We start from the raw sequence: 20,159 nt of genomic DNA, 5'->3' as shown, positions 1-20,159 counted from the left end.
TCTTAGCATCAACTGACGCTGACGCCTAGTCAACAGCGCCTCAAGCGAACATATGTACAACTAAATGAAACATTATAGCTCCCTTAATTCGCCGACAGATAGTGCTTACCTCTGCCTTTTGTCGTTGCAGAGTTTTAAATTCCTAAAGTTGTGGTATTCTTTATGAATCACCCTGTATTTCTCATGCTCTGTAATTCGTGTGCTGATCGGCCGCCGCGTCTCGCCTGCATATACCAGTTCACATTCGTATCCGCTTTCATAGACTCCTGCGGTGTTTAGCTTTTCGACCGCGGTGAGTTGATGTTAGTCAAGAATACCTTTAAGGCGACAAAGACGTCATTATCAACCTTTCACTGAGTGTGAACGAAGTCGGTTAATAGGAGTACGAGAAGATGGATATTACCTCTGCGATACTGCAGAAAGGCTTGGCAAGAATGTAGCCACTGTACAGGACTGTTGGCAGCGGTGCTCACGAGAAAGTACAATCGCAAGAAGACCGGGCTCCGGACGCTCACATGGCACTACCAGTGCTGCCAAGAGGGAAGACCATCGTACACAGCGTATGGCTCTGGCGCATCGTACTGCAACTGCAGCAGTAATCTGACCAGTTTTTGGCATCACAGTTACACAACAAACTGTTACAAATCAGTTAATTCAAGGATAGCTCCGAACCAGACGCTGTGTAGCATGCATTTCACTAATCCCAAATCACCGCCATTTTCGTCCTCAGTGCTGTCAGGCGAGAGCTCATTGCAGGTCAGGGTGAAGATCTGTTGTGATTTCCGCCACGGTTGCTATTTATGACGGCGGGAACCTCCTAGTGGTCATCCCATCCACTCTGACTGCAAATCAATTCGTCAGTTTGGTGATTCGAACTTCCGTGCTGCCATCCATGAACAGCACTTCAGGTGGTATTTCCCAACAAATGGTCCAAATGGCTCTGAGCACTATGCGACTTAGCTTCTGAGGTCATCAGTCGCCTAGAACGTAGAACTAATTAAACCTAACTAACCTCAGAACATCACACACACCCATGCCCGAGGCAGGATTCGAACCTGCGACCGTAGCGGTCGCTCGGTTCCAGACTGTAGCGCCTAGAACCGCACGGCCACTCCGGCCGGCTATTTTCCAACAGGATAACCCTCGCCCACGTACCGCTGTTGTAACCCGACATGCTCTGCAAAGTGTCGACATCTGGCCTCGGCCTGCTCTATCGCCAGATGAGTCTCCAATCGAGCAAAAATCGGACATCATCGGACAACTGCAGCGTCATCCACAACCAGCATTAACTGCCTCTGTTCTGACCCACTGAGTGGAATAGGCGTGGAACTTCGACCCAATAACTGACAAGCGGCAGATGTACAACACAATGCATGCACGTTTGCATGCTGTTCAACATTCTGATGGTTACACCGGTTCTTAATGTCCAGCACTTCACATTTGCAATCACGTATCTTGCGCTTACATTAATGTTTGATCTTGCAGCGCTAATCACTTAATTATGTTACGTAGACAAATGTATTCCCGAAATTTCATTGTACTCCTCCCGAAAGCGCCATGAAGGCCCAACGGTGCTGACCGGCCGCCGTGTCATCCTCCGCTCATAGGTTTCACTGGACGCGGACGTGAAGGGGCATGTGGTCAGCACACAGCTCTCCCGGCCGTATGTCAGTTTACGAGACCGGAGCCGCTACTTCTCAATCAAGTAGCTCCTCACGTTGCCTCACAAGGGCTGAGTGAACCCCGCTTGCCAACAGCGCTCGGCAGACCGAAAGGTCACCCATCCGAGTGCTAGCCCAGCCCTACAGCGCTTAACTTCGGTGATCCGACGGGAACCAGTGTTACCACTGCGGCAAGGCCGTTGGCTCGAAATTTCATTGCTCTACGTTGATTATTTGTTGGTGTATTTTGGCGACTTTTTCCGTCAGTGCTGTATGTAGTTTATCTTTCATTGTTTACATAATTACGTTGTAGCAAGATAATGTCCGCCCGCAAACGTCGAAAGTTTCTACTGTTTGTGTTCGTTCTTGCCAAACAACGCCTTGGCCAGCAAGGTACTCTGATTTCTCTTCAATTGAGAACGTATAGAATATCATGGGCAGAGACCTCCAACCAGCTTAGGACTTTGACTGTGTAACGCGCCAGTTGGACTGAATTTGATACGACATCCCTCAGGACACCCAACAACCCTATCAGTGAATGACAACTCGAATAACTGCTTGCGTAAGGGCTAGAGGTAGAACAACACGTTACTGACTGGCTCACACTGGGAAGCTCTTTCTCTTCAATAAATCATCCCATTTTTCTCAAACTTTAACAATTTATTGTCTGTACATGTAAATCACAGAGTAACGATTTCCGTCCAATCTGGATAATTCTTTCGTGGTGCGTTTCTTTCCCTTAGACTGTATTTTATTTACTTACTCATTTTGTAAGAGTGAATTAACCACATTAGCCTCCACAGCTCACAGTAATTATCTGGCAACACCAAAAATTTAAAAAATTAAAGTCTCTATATTAGTCCATGTACAGTATCATTAATGCTACAACTACATCTGTACTATTACGTAATGCTCTACGAGAGCAGTGGCTGGTTATGGTACCGCAGTTCCTTGCGCCTGCAGAGTGCTATAATCATTATAATTGTAAATTTGTAACTTGTATTTAGAGAAACGTAATTACAGCAGGAAAAAGTGCGTTTAATGTAATGATTACTGAGATTTTTATTTGGCATCGTTGCCAAGTTTTCACCACGCATAAGCGTTCCTGGCTTCTCTTTAACAATAAACTATTGTGGCTCAATTTCTGCGGAAACAACAGTTTTCATGGATTTATAAATACCAGGTGCAAATGAAATTGGGCGTCGAGAGAGATGTGATGTGCAAAGCTTTCAGACCTCGGTGGTACATGAAGGTATCGCTGCTGTTGCTCTTAGAAGTACAGTTTCCAAATGGAGGCGTTGCCGGAAAAACGATCGTCGATTGAAATGTGAGTTGTAGTAACACTTCTGGTTTTCAGGGAACCATCCCATTAACAAACCGTTGGCAAGCAGAGGAAGTTTGCGGAGCGCGTATCATGATACGAAAACGGTTGTGGTTGCAGATAAATGACGGACAGATGTACGATACAAGGCGAAGCTGTTGATCACTACATGTGCCACGTCCACAGATTCGACTTCATGTGATGCAGATTCCACAGGAACTCAACATATCCCTATCCATATTTGGCTGCAAGAAGACGTATTCTTGCTAGGTATTGCGACAGGTCTTGCGCGACAGTAAAGCTAAGCGAATGGCGTTGTTTCTCCAGTACTTAAGCGGTATCGGACGGAGAGTGATGCATTTCTGCACTTTATCGTGGCAGGAGACGAAACGTTGAACCTTGTGACAGCTGAGACGAAGCAAGCATCAGCGTTATGGAGAAGGCGGTTCGGAGGTACGACCGGGATTGCTTATGGAAAGTGTCTTGTTGAACGAGAGCTCCCGATCGCTTACGGCCCCGGTTAGGAAGCCGGCCGCTGTGACCGAGCGGTTCTAGGCGTTTCAGTACGGAACCACGCAACTGCTACGGTCGGAGGTTCGAATCCTGCCGCGGCTATGGATGTGTGTGATGTCCTTAGGTTAGTTTGGTTTAAGTAGTTCTAAATTATAGGGGACTGATGCCCCCAGAAGTTAAGTCCCATAGTGCTCAGAGCCATTTGAACCATTTTTTATGTTCTTACGTTAGTTAGGTTTAAGTAGTTCTACGTCTGAAGGACTGATGACCTCAGATATTAAGTCCCATAGTGCTTAGAGCCATTTGAAACATTTGAACGCGGTTAGGAGTTATTTGGCCGGTTTTAGGTTGGACCTCGAACCAAGCGGATTCTAGTCCAGGATCCTGAAATATTTTGACCAGTTTCGAGAGACTGGCATACAATTGATAAATGCTTGAACAAAAATCGTGATCATATGAAACGGCAATATGTACCGATTCCTTAGTAACTATGAGTATGTCTTATGATTTCCTGACTTTGTACGTAGAGTAGTTGTAGTTCTACTATTTTAGCCAACCCCGTATATTTACAACCGAACTACCGTCTTTCGGCAAAATTCTACTTCTACTACCGAATTTGGCGGGAATTTCTTAAGTCACATACAGATATACGAAGGCTGGAACAAATAGTGGCAACTATTTATTCACAACCGATACAAAAGAATTACATGTTTGGACATGTTACTGTCCTTCAAAGTAGTCACCAGCGTTGTGTAGAGCCTGTTGCCAGCGTTGTGGAAGGCGTAGTATACCGTTAGTAGAGCCGGAGTGAAGTACTCCGGTATCTTCGCTCTGCGGAGGCCCTCCTTGCGCAGCCCGTGGCTCCGGCCGCTCACACCTCCTGACCACCTCTTGAAAATAATTGTTAACAAACGTTCATGCTTTCAAACAAAGATGACATACCTAACACATGACTGTGCAGCAACGGATATTTGTCTCCGGCAGGTACGATTTGTTAAAGTTCAACAGAGATATTTGATCGAATTTTTCTTTTAGATGTATGTCAGACTACAACTCTATGCATTCCACAAGAAAATGTTCAGGCAACGTATCTACATTGTTTGTGAACTGTGTCACATGGATAGAAAATTTTTTATTATTTTTTCGAAAATACTGAAAAAATGTTTTTCAAACAATGGAAACTCCAGGTACGAATATCAATAGTGTAGACAGATTGCTGTTACCGCAAATGACACAGATCTAGTTGCAGACAGCCTCATTTGTTTGCTCCTATTTTTCCCCCCCTCCCTGCCCCACAACTTCCAGACGCTGCCCGTGTTGGCAGTCTACTCCTTGCAAACTCCGCCAGACAGCGTTCATCTCTCTTCCCGTTCCCTCCAGATTGCTGCTTGCATCCCACGTGATATTACATTCTGGCCCGTGATGCTGGAGTTAGCGGTCGACTACGCGTGAGGTGTGCTTGCTTGTGTGTGTGTGTGTGTGTGTGTGTGTGTGTGTGTGTGTATGTGTGTGTCTTTTACTGACGAAGGCTGTTGCCGAAAGCACATGCGAGTGTCTCTTAATTGCGCCTTTCTGCAAGTTGAAATACGTTTTTCATGTTGTGGCAGGAAATCGAAAAGTATGACTTTGTATTAATTCAGTCTTTAGAACTATCCACGGCCAATGCATTGAAATGAAATTTTGTTTGCATTTTCTTGTGCTTGCCATAATTTTGGTTCCCTTTGGAGTGCGTTTATTGTTTGATACACTGTACTGATAACTACTTTTCTGCATGGAGACAAGCCCTTAAGTCATCTAAATGAGCAGTCAAATCTACTAAAATGCTAAATCTCCCACCCGGTTTTCGTCATGAAGCACTAGCTCAGATTTTGCTTTTGACGTCATGAATGATTTGATTTAATTAATTATGCTATACAGGGTGATTCACGAATACATGCAAATATTTTAATATGTTATTGTACAAGTAAAACTAAAGAAAAATGTTCATATAAACATAGGTCCGCAAACCTTTAGTTTCGGAGTTGCGGCTAGTAAAAGATTTTTCCCGGAATTTAGCAACTTCACTAATATAAAGCCATCGAAAAACCGTACGAGGTTAAAGCAAAGCACGATTTCCATTTATTTTGTTGTTATTGATCTGGTGAATCTAATAAAACATGTTCCAGACGTGTATCTGCAGTAGTTTTCCAGAACATCCAGAGCAGCAAAGAAGTAATTTCGTAAAATTTTTAATTTATTAGTTACTTGGCCCAATCCGATTTTTAAACTCCAAACAACTGCACAAAGCTTTCAACACAAGTTGCAGAGAAATTAATTTTGCAAAAATGATGGTAATAACGTTAAGTGAAACTGTATGAATGTGTCAGATAATCTGCTTGGTTAATACCATAGCACACGTGAATTCATGTTAAACCGGAGAAAACAAAGCTCAGTGCTAAGGAAGTTGTACAGTGTACATACAATTTCACAATGCATTCACAATAAATGTTCAAAAATGTCTCCACCGATTTCAGTGCATTTAGCTGCACGTGTATGAACAGATTTTGTTGCTCGTCTCAGATTCACAGGTTTGATCTTAATTTCGTTTATTGCATCCTGCAAAGCTACTGAAGATACACGTCTGGGACATGTTTTATTAGATTCACCAGACCAATAACAACAACATAAATGGAAATTGTGATTTACTTTAACCTCGTACAGTTTTGGATGGCTTCAGATAAGTTGAGATGCAAAACTTCCAGGCAAAATCTTTTGTTAGCCGCAACCCCGTAAATAAACGTTTGTGGACCTATGTATATACGAACTATTTTCTTTAGTTTTACTTGAACAATTACATATTAAAATATTCGCATATTTTCGTGAATCATCCTGAATAATCTTTTAAACATCTGACCTCAGCTGAGCCACATTGCATCTATAAAATATACGATATCACCATACTCAGAATCCACTCTGTTGGGGTTCAAGTAAAGCACGGTCACCAATGCTGAGAATGGGATGGACCAATGAGAGTAAAGCATCGTGAGGCGGGAGTTCCAAATTGAAAATATTCGCTTTATGGTAAATTTATGTAAACGGATTTTTCTCAGCTATTATGTGGCATGCTTGCTTCTTGAGCCGCCATGATACTTGCTTGGAGCCGCATGGGGCCTGCGATCCACAGGTCTGACACACTTGGTACAAACTTTGGCCAAAATGTAATTGGCCCGGAAAAAATTTCACCCCGTTCAAGACAGGCAACTTCGTTTACATCATCCGCAGCAGAAGTCGATGTAATAAATTAGGACGCCCATCTGAGCGTGCCTGAAATGTTTTATGAACCAGTCTTATATTGATCACCTTTTATACGTAACATATGTAAGGAGAAAAACTAACTTTGCAAATTAACAATACAGAACTAATGAATGGAACATAATTAGGTCTGTGCATATCCAACCATAAAGGTTTTACAAGAATCGAGAATGGCGTTACTGTTACAGCACATAAAAAGTTAAAACTGTGTATAATAAAGTTTGTATGACACTCAGATACTTGGCACACTTAGGTTAACTGTAACGACGGGATGGGCATTCGCGCGCGATGTTAAAACAAAGTAAGTTTGATAAATCATGAAATCAGTGGACCCCATACAGTGGGATAAACGTTAGGAAAATGAGAGAGGGAGAGAAAGAAATTATGCGACCTACGTTTCGCACGAGTAGATTCAGTCTCCTTTTTTTAATGTAACAGTAGCCGCAGTTCGACATTTTTGAACGCCCATACTAATATAACGGTTATGGAATAAGCTCAGAGTAACAATCCTGCGGACGCTTCTGAAAACGGCGAGCAGTTGAGCAAGTTTGAACGCGCTTAACAGGACCGGCAGCTAGTTAGACATAATCTCCTCGTTCGGAGGTCAATGGCCCCGGGAGCCTGAGCTGCAGGTCAGTGGGATTACAAGCTACCGAAGCGGCAGTAAACGCATCGAGGCTCCCTTTGACGGCGCCGAAATCAAATATGCTACGAGGCAGTGTAGGTCGACGTTCATGGAGCTATTGGCGACGAGTAATTATTGCAGAGGGGTCGGACATGATTCACATTTGCTTCCACTCTCATCATCTTTCGTGTTTAAAGTGCTATGTGGGTTTCCTCCCATAAGCAACACAGCACAACTCTAATATGCCACACTTTCGTGCTTTGCTGTTCTTACGATGTAGCAGACTTTTTAAAAGGCTGAAATATGTCTATAGCACTTTCTGATTAGTGGGAAAAGTTCTTTCAGAAGATATAGCCGGTGCTTTTAAGTTAATATTCGTAATTGAAGTGCTGCCCATCTTCTTCTGATCTGCTTCCTGTCTTTATTGTAGTAAGTCGACAAATAAACAGCAATTATTAGAAATACCAATTAAGGCTTACATTTTAGTTCTGAGGGAAGAAATATGCTCTCATGTAATCGAATTAGCTGAAGAAGAACGATTTCACGGAATGTATATATTTCAATGAACCAGCAGTGCATTTACAGGTCTCGCTATTCCTTCAGCGTACACTCGAGACAGTTTATAGGAGGGTATCGTCAATTTACGGCCATTAAAACAGGGCAGTAACTGAAACGGAACGAGTACTACCAGTAACGAATGTCCACAGCATGAGTAACGTAACATGAAATTTTAAGACGTGATTTAAAGTTCTTCAACGATGTATATGTCCGCCCCGATAGCTGAGTGATCAGCGTGACGGATTGACGTCCTACGGGCCCGGGTTCGATTCCTGGCTGGGTCGGGGATTTCCTCCGCTCAGGGACTGAGTGTTGTGTTCTCTTCATCATCATTACACCCCCATACGGCCCAATGTGGTGTCGAATGTACTAAGACCTACACCAAGGCGGCCGGCCAATGACGCCAAACGCTCATTTCCATTTGCAACGATGTATATAACAAAAGTACCACTAACATTCCACGTTATAGCTATGTCGAAAGGATTGACGTCTTTGTAGCCATAGAGTCCTTTATTATTGTACTTAGAAGTGAAAATAGGTGGTTGAAGTGCTCAAATGGTAGAAGAGGGTGTTGTACCTTGGCACATTTTCGACTCTAGCCAAATCTGTAATAAACATGGCAAGACACAACGAAAAAAAGAAATTATCCGAATCGGACGGAAATCTGTAGATGTGATATAGATGTACAAACAAATGATTACAACTTACAGAATTGAATGATTTATTCAAAGAAATAGCTTCACAAATCGATTAAGTCAATAACGCGCTGGTCCATCTTCGGTCCTCATGCAGGCCGTTATTCGGCTTGGCAGTGACTGATACGTTGATGGACGTGCTCCTGAGGGGTATCGTGCCAAATTCTGAGCATCTGGCGCCTTAGATAAAATCCCGACGTGGCTGAGCGGGCCCTCTCCAAAATGTTCCAGACTTTGTAAACTGGGAAGCGATCCGGTGACGTAGCTGGTCAAGATTGGATTTGGCAAGAACGAAGACAAGCAATATGAACTAAAGCCGCGTGCGGCCGGACATTGTCTTGCAGAAGTATTAATCGTGGGTAACTTGCCATGAAGGAAACAAAACAGGACGTACAACATCGTCACCAAAGACGTCTTCGCTGATCATTGGCGCTTACTTAGAAGTGCGATTCATCACTGACGACAATTCTGTTCCAGTCAATTAGATTCTAGGCTGCAGAAGAGTTTGGAGATGCCCTGGGCAGCGGTGGAATACCAATCTGACTGTCGCTCGCCATACGGCGTGACAGCTGTGAGTGATGGCCTGGACTGCAATTTTGTTGACAGCAGGACCACTTCGGTAGTCATCAGCGACACCCTTACAGCACAGCGTTACGTCGACAATACTCTAAGACACGTTTTGTTGCCCTTCATGGCAAGCTATCCAGGGCCTATATTTCAGCAAGATAATGCCCGACCGCACACGCCGAGAGTCCATACAGCTTGTCTTCACGCTTCCCAAACTCTACCTGGCAAGCTAGGTCGCCGGATATCTCAACAATTGTGAACGTTTGGGGCGTTATGGGCAGGACATTCCAACCTGCCCGGGATTCTACATCTACATCTACATTTATACTCCGCAAGCCACCCAACGGTGTGTGGCGGAGGGCACTTTACGTGCCACTGTCATTACGTCCCTTTCCTGTTCCAGTCGCGCATGATTCGCGGGAAAGCCTCCGTGCCCTCGAATCTCTTCAATTTTACATTCCTGATCTCCTCGGGAGGTATAAGTAGGAGGAAGCAATATATTCGATACCTCATCCAGAAACGCACCCTCTCTAAACCTGGGCAGCAAGCTACACCGCGACGGTCTAACACGCCAGTTGTACAGAATTTGGCACAAATCCTTCGGGCGGACACCCAACAACTCCATTAATGAATGTCAAGCAGAATAACTGCTTTCATAAGGGTCAGAAGTGGACCACTGGGTTATTGTTCCAGTTTTGAAACTCTTTCCCTTAAATAAATCATCTAGCTTTTCTGAAATGGTAATCCTTTGTTTGCCCATATGTGTAGATCACATGTACCGATTTCCGTTCCATTAGAATAATTTCTTTTTTCGTTGTATCTTGCCATGTTTATTACAGATTTGGCTAGAGGCGAAAATGACCAAAAGTACAACATCCTCTTCTACCATTTGATCACTTCAACCATCTATTTTCACTTCTACATAAAATAATAAAGTATCCTATGGGTACAAATACATCACTCCTTTCGACATAGTTATAAGGGAGTATGTTAGTGGTACATTTGTCATATATGTCTTTGAAGAACATTAAATCACGTCTCATGTTTCAACTATGGCATTCACTTTTCATGTGCTGCAGTGGGTTTCTGGAATTACGAAAAATCGACATTTAATTCGGAAAACTACGTTTTTTTCCAAATGTAAGAACATGTTTGAAGGTACACGTGGTCGCGTATCTAGGAATAACTATTTTAATGAAATTTAAAAGCATTGCAATCGAGAATATTTCGACAATATTGCATTTACTTGCTTATCTGCTACATTATTGCTGTAAAACACACAAATAACCAATAAGAGAAACAAATCATGCAGAAGCATTATCAAAAACCATTTACAAGCTAAATATATTTTGGAAATTAAGCTATTGGTTAGTAAGATAAATTTCCATTTCAAGGCAGGTAAAATTTTTAAGACAATTAAGAAACTCATTTAAATTGCTAAAACCTTATTTTCTGTGGTAAATGACCGTCTAGTGATTGAAAGTACAAAATGATGCACGGCCGTTTAAATATGACTATCACCCATACGTTATATAACTGGTTTTAAAAATTTATAAAATTTTTTGTGCCATAAAATCCTGTAACTGAAGAAATAACAATACATTATAAATAGCTTTAATATGTTGTACACCGCTTGTAATTTTAGAACTCGAAATATTTACAAATGCTGCACAGAAAGCAGTCTCATGTCTAGTAATACAAACACTGAAGATAATTCCTAGGTACACTATCTCCTATGTACAACACCCCAATATATGTAAATAGCGAAGATCATTTCATCCCTGGATCAAAGTTGTATATTTGTAGAGCTCGAAATATTTACAAATGCTTCATTGATCGCAGCCTCATGTCTAGCAATACAAACATTGTAGACAGTTCGTAGGTACACCAACTCCTATGCACGACACCTCACTGTATGTACATATCGAAGATCATTTCATCCGTGTGGATCAAAGTTGCCATTAGTATCCTATTTCACACTTTTAGCAGTTTGCAATATATTTATTAGTCTGTTGTGCCTTGTGTGCTCTTTGAGTTCAATATGGGGAATAAACTCCCTACAGCTCTCAAATCAAGCTTCTTTTTGCCGGTATTAACATGAGTGTTTTACTAAGGCATTATAATCTACCAGGACAGCCCGTTAAAAGTCGTTTTGGAGCGCCATGTGGGGTGTAGAAAATAGTATCGGGCGGTCATGCGACACTAAACCTGTGACGTAATCATGACAATGGTGCACTGTATACTTGCCAGTTGACTGTGCAGAATCAGCACTGTAATTTGGTCGAAGTCGAAACGTGTCACTATGGCATAAAAAAAGTAACTTTGCTGGAGGTGTCCGTGACCCCAACGTAAATGAAGCCGCTTGATTTGTTGGTGTACTGCCCAACGTGTCTTACAGCTCGCATCTATGAAACACTGCGTACAAACAGTAGTCGTAAAAACATCCCAGCTGACAGACACCAGAGATGATGGCCGAGCCTGACAAGTACACTCTTTTCTAACCCGGTAGAAATTTGCTGTCAGTGAATGCAGGTCACTCTGAGCCACTTCCTTAGAGAACGTTGCGAAAGGAAATGTGTGGGATGGCTATGTGGATTTAGGTACCTCGCAACACGACATTGCTCACAGCGTCGCATAAGTCTTCACGTCTGCAATGGACCGAACAGCACAGACATGATGCAAAGTATTGAGTGTACCCACGGCCCAATGTGGCGTTTAACCCGAGTGCGTGGAGGGTTCAAGTGAGGTTGCAAACGGTTCTTTGCTGTTTTAAGCGTTACTGCGATGTTAACCTGGATGTTTGTTTCGACATTCTCTGTGACTAAGAGTTCTCCTTGCTTCTCCATCTTGAGTGCCCCATAGACACCCCGGTCTCCCAAGAAGACATAAGCTGTGTTGACAGGACGGCACATACATATTCCTGGTTTGTAAAGCCTAAGCCATTGTATTGCACCTTGACTAGAACAATAAATCACGCTATTTAAGTACCCTAGAAAATGTTTGAGTCTATCTGGAACATCAGATGAAAAGCAGAAGACACCTTCCCATCACTTTGGCTCTACAGGATCTAATTAACGATGAATGGCTTCAGCTGGATATCATGTGCCTACAAAATTTGTAGATACTTCCCCTCGCCGAAATGGGGTCATTATCAAAGCAAGCGGTAGTCGCAAGATGTCTCCTGGAGTTAGCAATTTTTTATCTGGAGAGGTGATTGTAATACACTGTGCCCACAATTAAAGCCCCAGTTTGAAAACACAGTAGAAAGCGAACCACTGGTCAGATTGACGTCAAATTCGAGCTGCATAATATTGTTATTGACGCAGGAGGCAATATCATGGACCAAAAAAAATTAACGAAACTTTACCAATATATGGAGTTTGTAACCTCGCCCTTGCTAATCGACCTATCCTGCTTGCGATATAAAATATGACTGTGGATCGCGTGTATACCTAATGGAATTTTTCTAATTGTGTGTGTGAGTGTGTTAAATGTTATGGGACTTGACTGCTAAGGTCATCAGCCCCTAAGCTTACACACTACTTAACCTAAATTATCCTAAGGACAAACACACACACCCATGTCCGAGGGAGGACTCGAACCTCCGCTGGGACCAGCCGCACAGTCCATGACTGCAGCGCCTTAGACCGCTCGGCTAATCCTGCGAGGCCCTTGCTTATTAAAAGAAAGCTTTTAAATTACAAATATTTACATACAATAAAAAAAAAAATTATATATCGGTAGCAGGTGCCATGCATCCAGCATTTTCGGTGTTACAAGTTGTAGGCGCCTTAACGTAAGGGAGTTGACTACAAATGACAGATGACTCGCAGTACGATGGCCATGGTTTCAGTTGCACAGTACACTATCGTTCTGCTCAGTGAGCATGACAGCGCAAGTTCAAATGGTTCAAATGGCTCTGAGCACTATGGGACGTAACTGCTGTGGTCATCAGTCCCCTAGAACTTAGAACTTCTTAAACCTAACTAACCTAAGGATATCACACACATCCATGTCCGAGGCAGGATTCGAACCCGAGAACGTAGCGGTCGCGCGGTTCCAGACTGTAGCGCCTAGAACCCCTCGGCCACCGCTGCCGAGTATTAGATTAGGAAGTGAGACACTTAAAGTAGTGAAGGAGTTTTGCTATTTGGGGAGCAAAATAACTGATGATGGTCGAAATAGAGAGGATATAAAATGTAGACTGGAAATGGCAAGGAAAGCGTTTCTGAAGAAGAGAAATTTGTTAACATCAAGTGTTGATATAAGTGTTAGGAAGTCGTTTCTGAAAGTGTTTGTATGGAGTGTAGCCATGTATGGAAGTGAAACATGGACGATAAATAGTTTGGACAAGAAGAGAATAGAAGCTTTCGAAATGTGGTGCTACAGAAGAATGCTGAAGGTCAGATGGGTAGATCACATAACTAATGAGGAGGTGTTGAATAGGATTGGGGAGAAGAGAAGTTTGTGGCACAACTTGACTAGAAGAAGGGATCGGTTGGTAGGACATGTTCTGAGGCATCAGGGGATCACCAATTTAGTACTGGAGGGCAGCGTGGAGGGTAAAAATCGTAGAGGGAGACCAGGAGATGAATACACCAAGTAGATTCAGAAGGATGTAGGTTGCAGTAGGTACTGGGAGATGGAGAAGCTGGCACAGGATAGAGTAGCATGGAGAGCTGCATCAAACCACTCTGAGGACTGAAGACCACAACAACAACATATGTATCCAATAATGTGTGCTGGAGCGTGTTTGTGGTCCAGCTGTAGGAATATTTATTTAATTTAACGTTATTTACTTGTAACTCTAGTACACTCCTGGAAATGGAAAAAAGAACACATTGACACCGGTGTGTCAGACCCACCATACTTGCTCCGGACACTGCGAGAGGGCTGTACAAGCAATGATCACACGCACGGCACTGCAGACACACCAGGAACCGCGGTGTTGGCCGTCGAATGGCGCTAGCTGCGCAGCATTTGTGCACCGCCGCCGTCAGTGTCAGCCAGTTTGCCGTGGCATATGGAGCTCCATCGCAGTCTTTAACACTGGTAGCATGCCGCGACAGCGTGGACGTGAACCGTATGTGCAGTTGACGGACTTTGAGCGAGGGCGTATAGTGGGCATGCGGGAGGCCGGGTGGACGTACCGCCGAATTGCTCAACACGTGGGGCGTGAGGTCTCCACAGTACATCGATGTTGTCGCCAGTGGTCGGCGGAAGGTGCACGTGCCCGTCGACCTGGGACCGGACCGCAGCGACGCACGGATGCACGCCAAGACCGTAGGATCCTACGCAGTGCCGTAGGGGACCGCAAAGCCACTTCCCAGTAAATTAGGGACACTGTTGCTCCTGGGGTATCGGCGAGGACCATTCGCAACCGTCTCCATGAAGCTGGGCTACGGTCCCGCACACCGTTAGGCCGTCTTCCGCTCACGCCCCAACATCGTGCAGCCCGCCTCCAGTGGTGTCGCGACAGGCGTGAATGGAGGGACGAATGGAGACGTGTCGTCTTCAGCGATGAGAGTCGCTTCTGCCTTGGTGCCAATGATGGTCGTATGCGTGTTTGGCGCCGTGTAGGTGAGCGCCACAATCAGGACTGCATACGACCGAGGCACACAGGGCCAACACCCGGCATCATGGTGTGGGGAGCGATCTCCTACACTGGCCGTACACCACTGGTGATCGTCGAGGGGACACTGAATAGTGCACGGTACATCCAAACCGTCATCCAACCCATCGTTCTACCATTCCTAGACCGGCAAGGGAACTTGCTGTTCCAACAGGTCAATGCACGTCCGCATGTATCCCGTGCCACCCAACGTGCTCTAGAAGGTGTAAGTCAACTACCCTGGCCAGCAAGACCTCCGGATCTGTCCCCCATTGAGCATGTTTGGGACTGGATGAAGCGTCGTCTCACGCGGTCTGCACGTCCAGCACGAACGCTGGTCCAACTGAGGCGCCAGGTGGAAATGGCATGGCAAGCCGTTCCACAGGACTACATCCAGCATCTCTACGATCGTCTCCATGGGAGAATAGCAGCCTGCATTGCTGCGAAAGGTGGATATACACTGTACTAGTGCCGACATTGTGCATGCTCTGTTGCCTGTGTCTATGTGCCTGTGGTTCTGTCAGTGTGATCATGTGATGTATCTGACCCCAGGAATGTGTCAATAAAGTTTCCCCTTCCTGGGACAATGAATTCACGGTGTTCTTATTTCAATTTCCAGGAGTGTATTTAGAATATGTTTCATTGTGTTTGTGAGTGTACGTTGGCTTGGAGACGTGGAGGGAGCGCTCTAGGCAATCACAGCGCTCGTTACTAAGAAAGACGAATGGAGTGCTGGGGAGTACGGCACAGGGCTCGGGAAGTGCTGCACGCGACGGCGAGACGGACGCACAGGCGCGAGAGGGTCTTGGAGAGTGTGGAGCGGTTTAGGCGTGGTCGCTGGAGATAGAAATATTTCGTAGTGCTGACTTGTACACTTGTGAGTTTACCGTGGCTTCTACAGTGAAGATGTAGTGTGCGTTTAGAAGTGAATATATCATGAGCTTTGTTGTTGTTCATAATTAATTACGTGCAGTAAGAATCTATTGTTTCCCTGTTATTCAACTTATATTTTACTTAATTGCTAGACCATCTACACCAATAAGTGTTTCGCAGAAATATACCACATTCTAAAAGTACTTCTACTATCGTACTCATCACTTAAAGTCGTTAAGACAGTTCCGGCAGATTTTATTTAATTGCAATCTTTCATTTATAAATGTATATGTCACGTTCATAATTCGCAAATGCCGAGTGATAGAAACCATCGACTATTCCATTCATGTGTGTATTCTTATCGTATACTGTAGACTCCGCAGTATTTGGCCTGTAATGCGGACAACGAAACCAGCCAAAACTTTTAATATCGCAACTCTGAGTCGGAGGGTGCGTAGTAGTTTGAAAGCCCGCAGCATGCATTTGACTGACAGGATTGGGAACTTTCTCTGCCCTGGGACTGTGTGTTTGTGTTTTCCTCGTCATTATCATCATCATTCGTGACAGTGGCTAGAGTGGACTGTGTAAAAATTGGACTGTGTAAAAGTTGGGACTTTCTACGGGCGCTGATGACTGCGCAGTTGAGCGCCGCACAAACCAAACATCATCATCGTGTGAATGACAGAGAGCTGAGGCCGTTGCTTACGTCATCGCAGTCGGCATTGAACATACATTTTCGATGCTATATGGTGCACTCTTTTGGAGTAAACATGAAAAAAAATGTAGTATTAATTCCATTCCGTCGTTGGCTGATTCATACAGTAACCGGTTTTCAGGCTTACTGTTGAAAATGTTTTTTTTAAAGAACAAAGCATTTAGCCGTGGTTAAGCCTCACCAGATTACCTAAACTGAAAAAATTGAGGCTAATTAAATAATTATAGTGTAAACATTATAAGGCACGTTTGTAAGCTGCTATGACGACCGAACTTTCATTCAGACGGTTTTATGTTGTTGGGGCTGACGTAGAGCTTTGATAGCCGGCGCAATGAACTCCATTTGACTGTTTTACGTGAGTGTTGTTGTAGGTTTTTAATTAAATTTTTGGCCCAGCTTAGAACCATGCAGTCTAATATTTATAGCAAAGTTATTTAATTAGCTTCCTTGTTTCCTTTTACATAACTGGATGATACATAACTACGACGAAACCATTATCTTTAAATGAGAATAACTTAACAACCGTGACTGTTTTAGTTTTAATATAATCGAAAAAAATTAATTTCAGTATTTTTTAATTCAAAACCATTTTTTGTAGAAAACCATAACTCGTAAGTGGATCTTACAAAAGTGAATACATAGGTTCGGCAAATTCATTAAATGTATGATCCATAAATGTAGCCAGCAGTTTTTTAGGCGTGATTAAATACATAAGGACATGCAGTGTCCTGTATAGAAATTAGTGAGCATGGAAACTAGAATGAATGCAGAGCACGGACTCAGTCTGAAAACTGAATCAGCAATTGGCGGACATGCCTCCGGAAAGCAAAGTTGGAACATTTTATCTGACAATTAGCATGATGCAAACGAATGTCTTGAAACGATCTCTTGTGTCACTCTTGAGCCTTTTCAGCATGAAATTCTCATCATCTCTAAATGAGCAAGCCACACCATGAACTATGAATGCTCTGACTTGTCGGTTCATCTGATGAACAGGACGACACTCAGTCCCAATTTGTCACAGTTTTTCATCTCATTACACATTGATCATTGCTCTTCACGTACTTGCTTGTCGACCATTCATTGATCACCAGGCCGTCGCCGCTTGGTCATTCATTTGTCCTCCTTGTGTCCCTCGTGCGCCGACTTTCCCTTCCAGTCGTGTTGGCCATGGGCGGGCTCAGTTCGCAGTGTCACCCAATAAACGATCGACGCTGCATAATCACATCCACCAGTCATCGTGCAGGGTTCGGATCTTTTGAGTTGAAAAGTCGCCAGGCTGCCGCTGGCGAGTGACATGGGATCTCCAACGTTGCTTCCTCGCCCTCTTGTGTAACAGCACTCCCCACTAGTGCTGCTGGTTCCCTAGTGCTTACAGGGCGGATTTTCTTGTGAAATCCGCTGAGAATTCCTCCGGATGTTCCTCCGCATTCCTCAGTTGTCGAGATGGCTACAGTTCAACAACGCCCACTTGTCTGTAACGAAACTGCTTGTCAGGTTTAGCTAAAGTACATCAGGCGCCCGTGGCTCTGTAGCGTCCCTCTGCTGTTAGTCTTTAATTAGAACAATTCTTTTAAAGCACTGCAAACACTTTAGTTAAGCCACAGCTGTTCGTCTTCTGTGGCTTTTGCGAAAAAAAATGGTTCAAATGGCTCTAAGCACTATGGGACTTAACATCTATGGTCATCAGTCCCCTAGAACTTAGAACTACTTAAACCTAACTAACCTAAGGACATCACACAACACCCAGCCATCACGAGGCAGAGAAAATCCCTGACCCCGCCGGGAATCGAACCCGGGAACCCGGGCGTGGGAAGCGAGAACGCTTTTGCGAAAGACTCGGTCGGTGCAGATGCGGCTTACGGGGAGCTCTTTCGTTGTGAGCGTCTGGTGGCGAAGTACATACAGAAATAAATATAATTGCGTAGGCTTCCGCGGCCAGAGTCAGTCTACATAAAAGTTTTCTGGGTTTGGTACCGCGTCATAATGTAAAAACTACTGCTGCTATAGAAAAGCCAACGTTTCGGCCACGATTGAAGCGGCCTTCTTCTGGGTCTAGTTTAGACCCAGAAGAAGGTCGCTGCAATCGTGGCCGAAACGTTGGCTTTTCTATAGCAGCAGTAGTTTTTACATTATGACGCGGTACCAAACCCAGAAAACTTTCAGAAATAAAGTTCAGGTGAAAGGAGTATACTGAGGCACATTTGTATGTGGCACCAGAATATGATTTCGTAAATGATGTATGTCTTTGGTAGGCTTTATATCTCAGACCCAGACATACTGCTAGTGTTGTAGTAAGAGAGCACTCACTCGTAGGTGGCTGTCGGTGAGCGGAAGACGATGGAATATGCAATTTTTGTGGTGTGCTGTGTGAAGCCACCAAGTGTTAAAATAATTTAGGTATATCAATATTGTTGAAAATGGAAGAAGAGATCTTCTTATACGCAAGGTAAATATGTTAAATAATTATGATTTCTGATTTTGCCAAAGCATTAGTATTGGCTGATAATTTTTAATTGTTGAGTAGTCCCAGAACGTAGGTAAGTTGTTTTGATAAAAAGGCTAGTTAGATATTTCGTTTTTATAATACTTCTAAGATTTGTTAACAGAGCTATATGTAATTTAATGATTTGCATTTGTGTTGGAGTAATGAAGTTAGATAATATTTGCTGTTTAAATCTCATTGTTTATGAATCAATTGTGAGTAATGTAACTTCAGTTGTCAGATGCTTTTGAGAAGCCAAAATTAGCTTGTAACATAACTCCGCTAAAAAAAAATTTAAAAAAACTCATTGTTAGTAATTCACCATAATCAGTACCACCTTACTGTCCAGGTCATATATTTTTTTTAAAGAAGTTGGATTTTCTCAAATGTCCTCGTTTATCAGCCAAAAGAATTTCATGTTGATTTCAAGTATTGTGGCCAACATTGCACACTGCTGAACCTGTAGCTAGCATTCATATTTCTTGCAAGAGGTCAGAATATATCGATTTCCACCGTTGCTGCTCTAGAGGTAAGACAATTTAATTTATTGGTTATGTGCACGGGGACCAAAGTTATCAATTTTGGTCAGGGCCACGGTCTGAATGTATTTTGCAATGACTGTATTTCTTTGTTGGTATTGGGAGTCGCATTGCCCAATCAATTCGTGTAAAGTTTTGCTAACAATAACACAGAGTAAGCACACCACTTGACCTTACAGCACGCAACGCATTTCGAATTCAGTACTCATTCCACAGATCAGACATTCATTCAACGTAATCGTAAGGTTTATTATAACATTTTTTTAAACAACGTTACACAGCTTCAAAACCGCTGTAGAAAGAGGACCGCAGAATGACATCAAATTCTACAAACGTAGAGGAACAAAAGAATTTAACGAAAAATTTATCTTTAGATGGAGCTGTATGAGTCAAAATATCCACACCAACAAACGCGTGGCACAGGTTGTTTTTCAGTTTACGTCCGAGACGCACTACATGATGACTGTCTCCTTGGGATCACGCGCTGCCGGTAAACCTCTTTAGAAGAACGGTGTCTGTGTGCCAGTGATCATGCAAAAGTTTCGGACACAGCGACATGAAAAAAGGCATTGGTCCGATGACTGCTAAGGATTTGGAGAAGTCTGTCGAAGATGTGGCCACAACATTCGACGAGAGTCGAGCGGTGATGTATAAATATGCAGTGCACGGGAAATTTCCCGAACGTTGAACATGCCTGCGAGCATG

General features: G+C 43.5%; 1 pseudogene; it reads right to left on the bottom strand.

Moving 5' to 3' along the window:
- Positions 1-1,748: 1,748 nt before the first annotated feature.
- LOC126459483 (5S ribosomal RNA) lies at positions 1,749-1,866 on the bottom strand (annotated as a pseudogene).
- Positions 1,867-20,159: the final 18,293 nt, after the last annotated feature.

Source organism: Schistocerca serialis, chromosome 2, assembly GCF_023864345.2.
Source record: "Schistocerca serialis cubense isolate TAMUIC-IGC-003099 chromosome 2, iqSchSeri2.2, whole genome shotgun sequence".
Lineage (NCBI taxonomy): Eukaryota > Metazoa > Arthropoda > Insecta > Orthoptera > Acrididae > Schistocerca > Schistocerca serialis.
The sequence above is the reverse complement of the archived record's forward strand: the minus strand, read 5'-3'. Positions and strand labels throughout refer to the sequence as shown.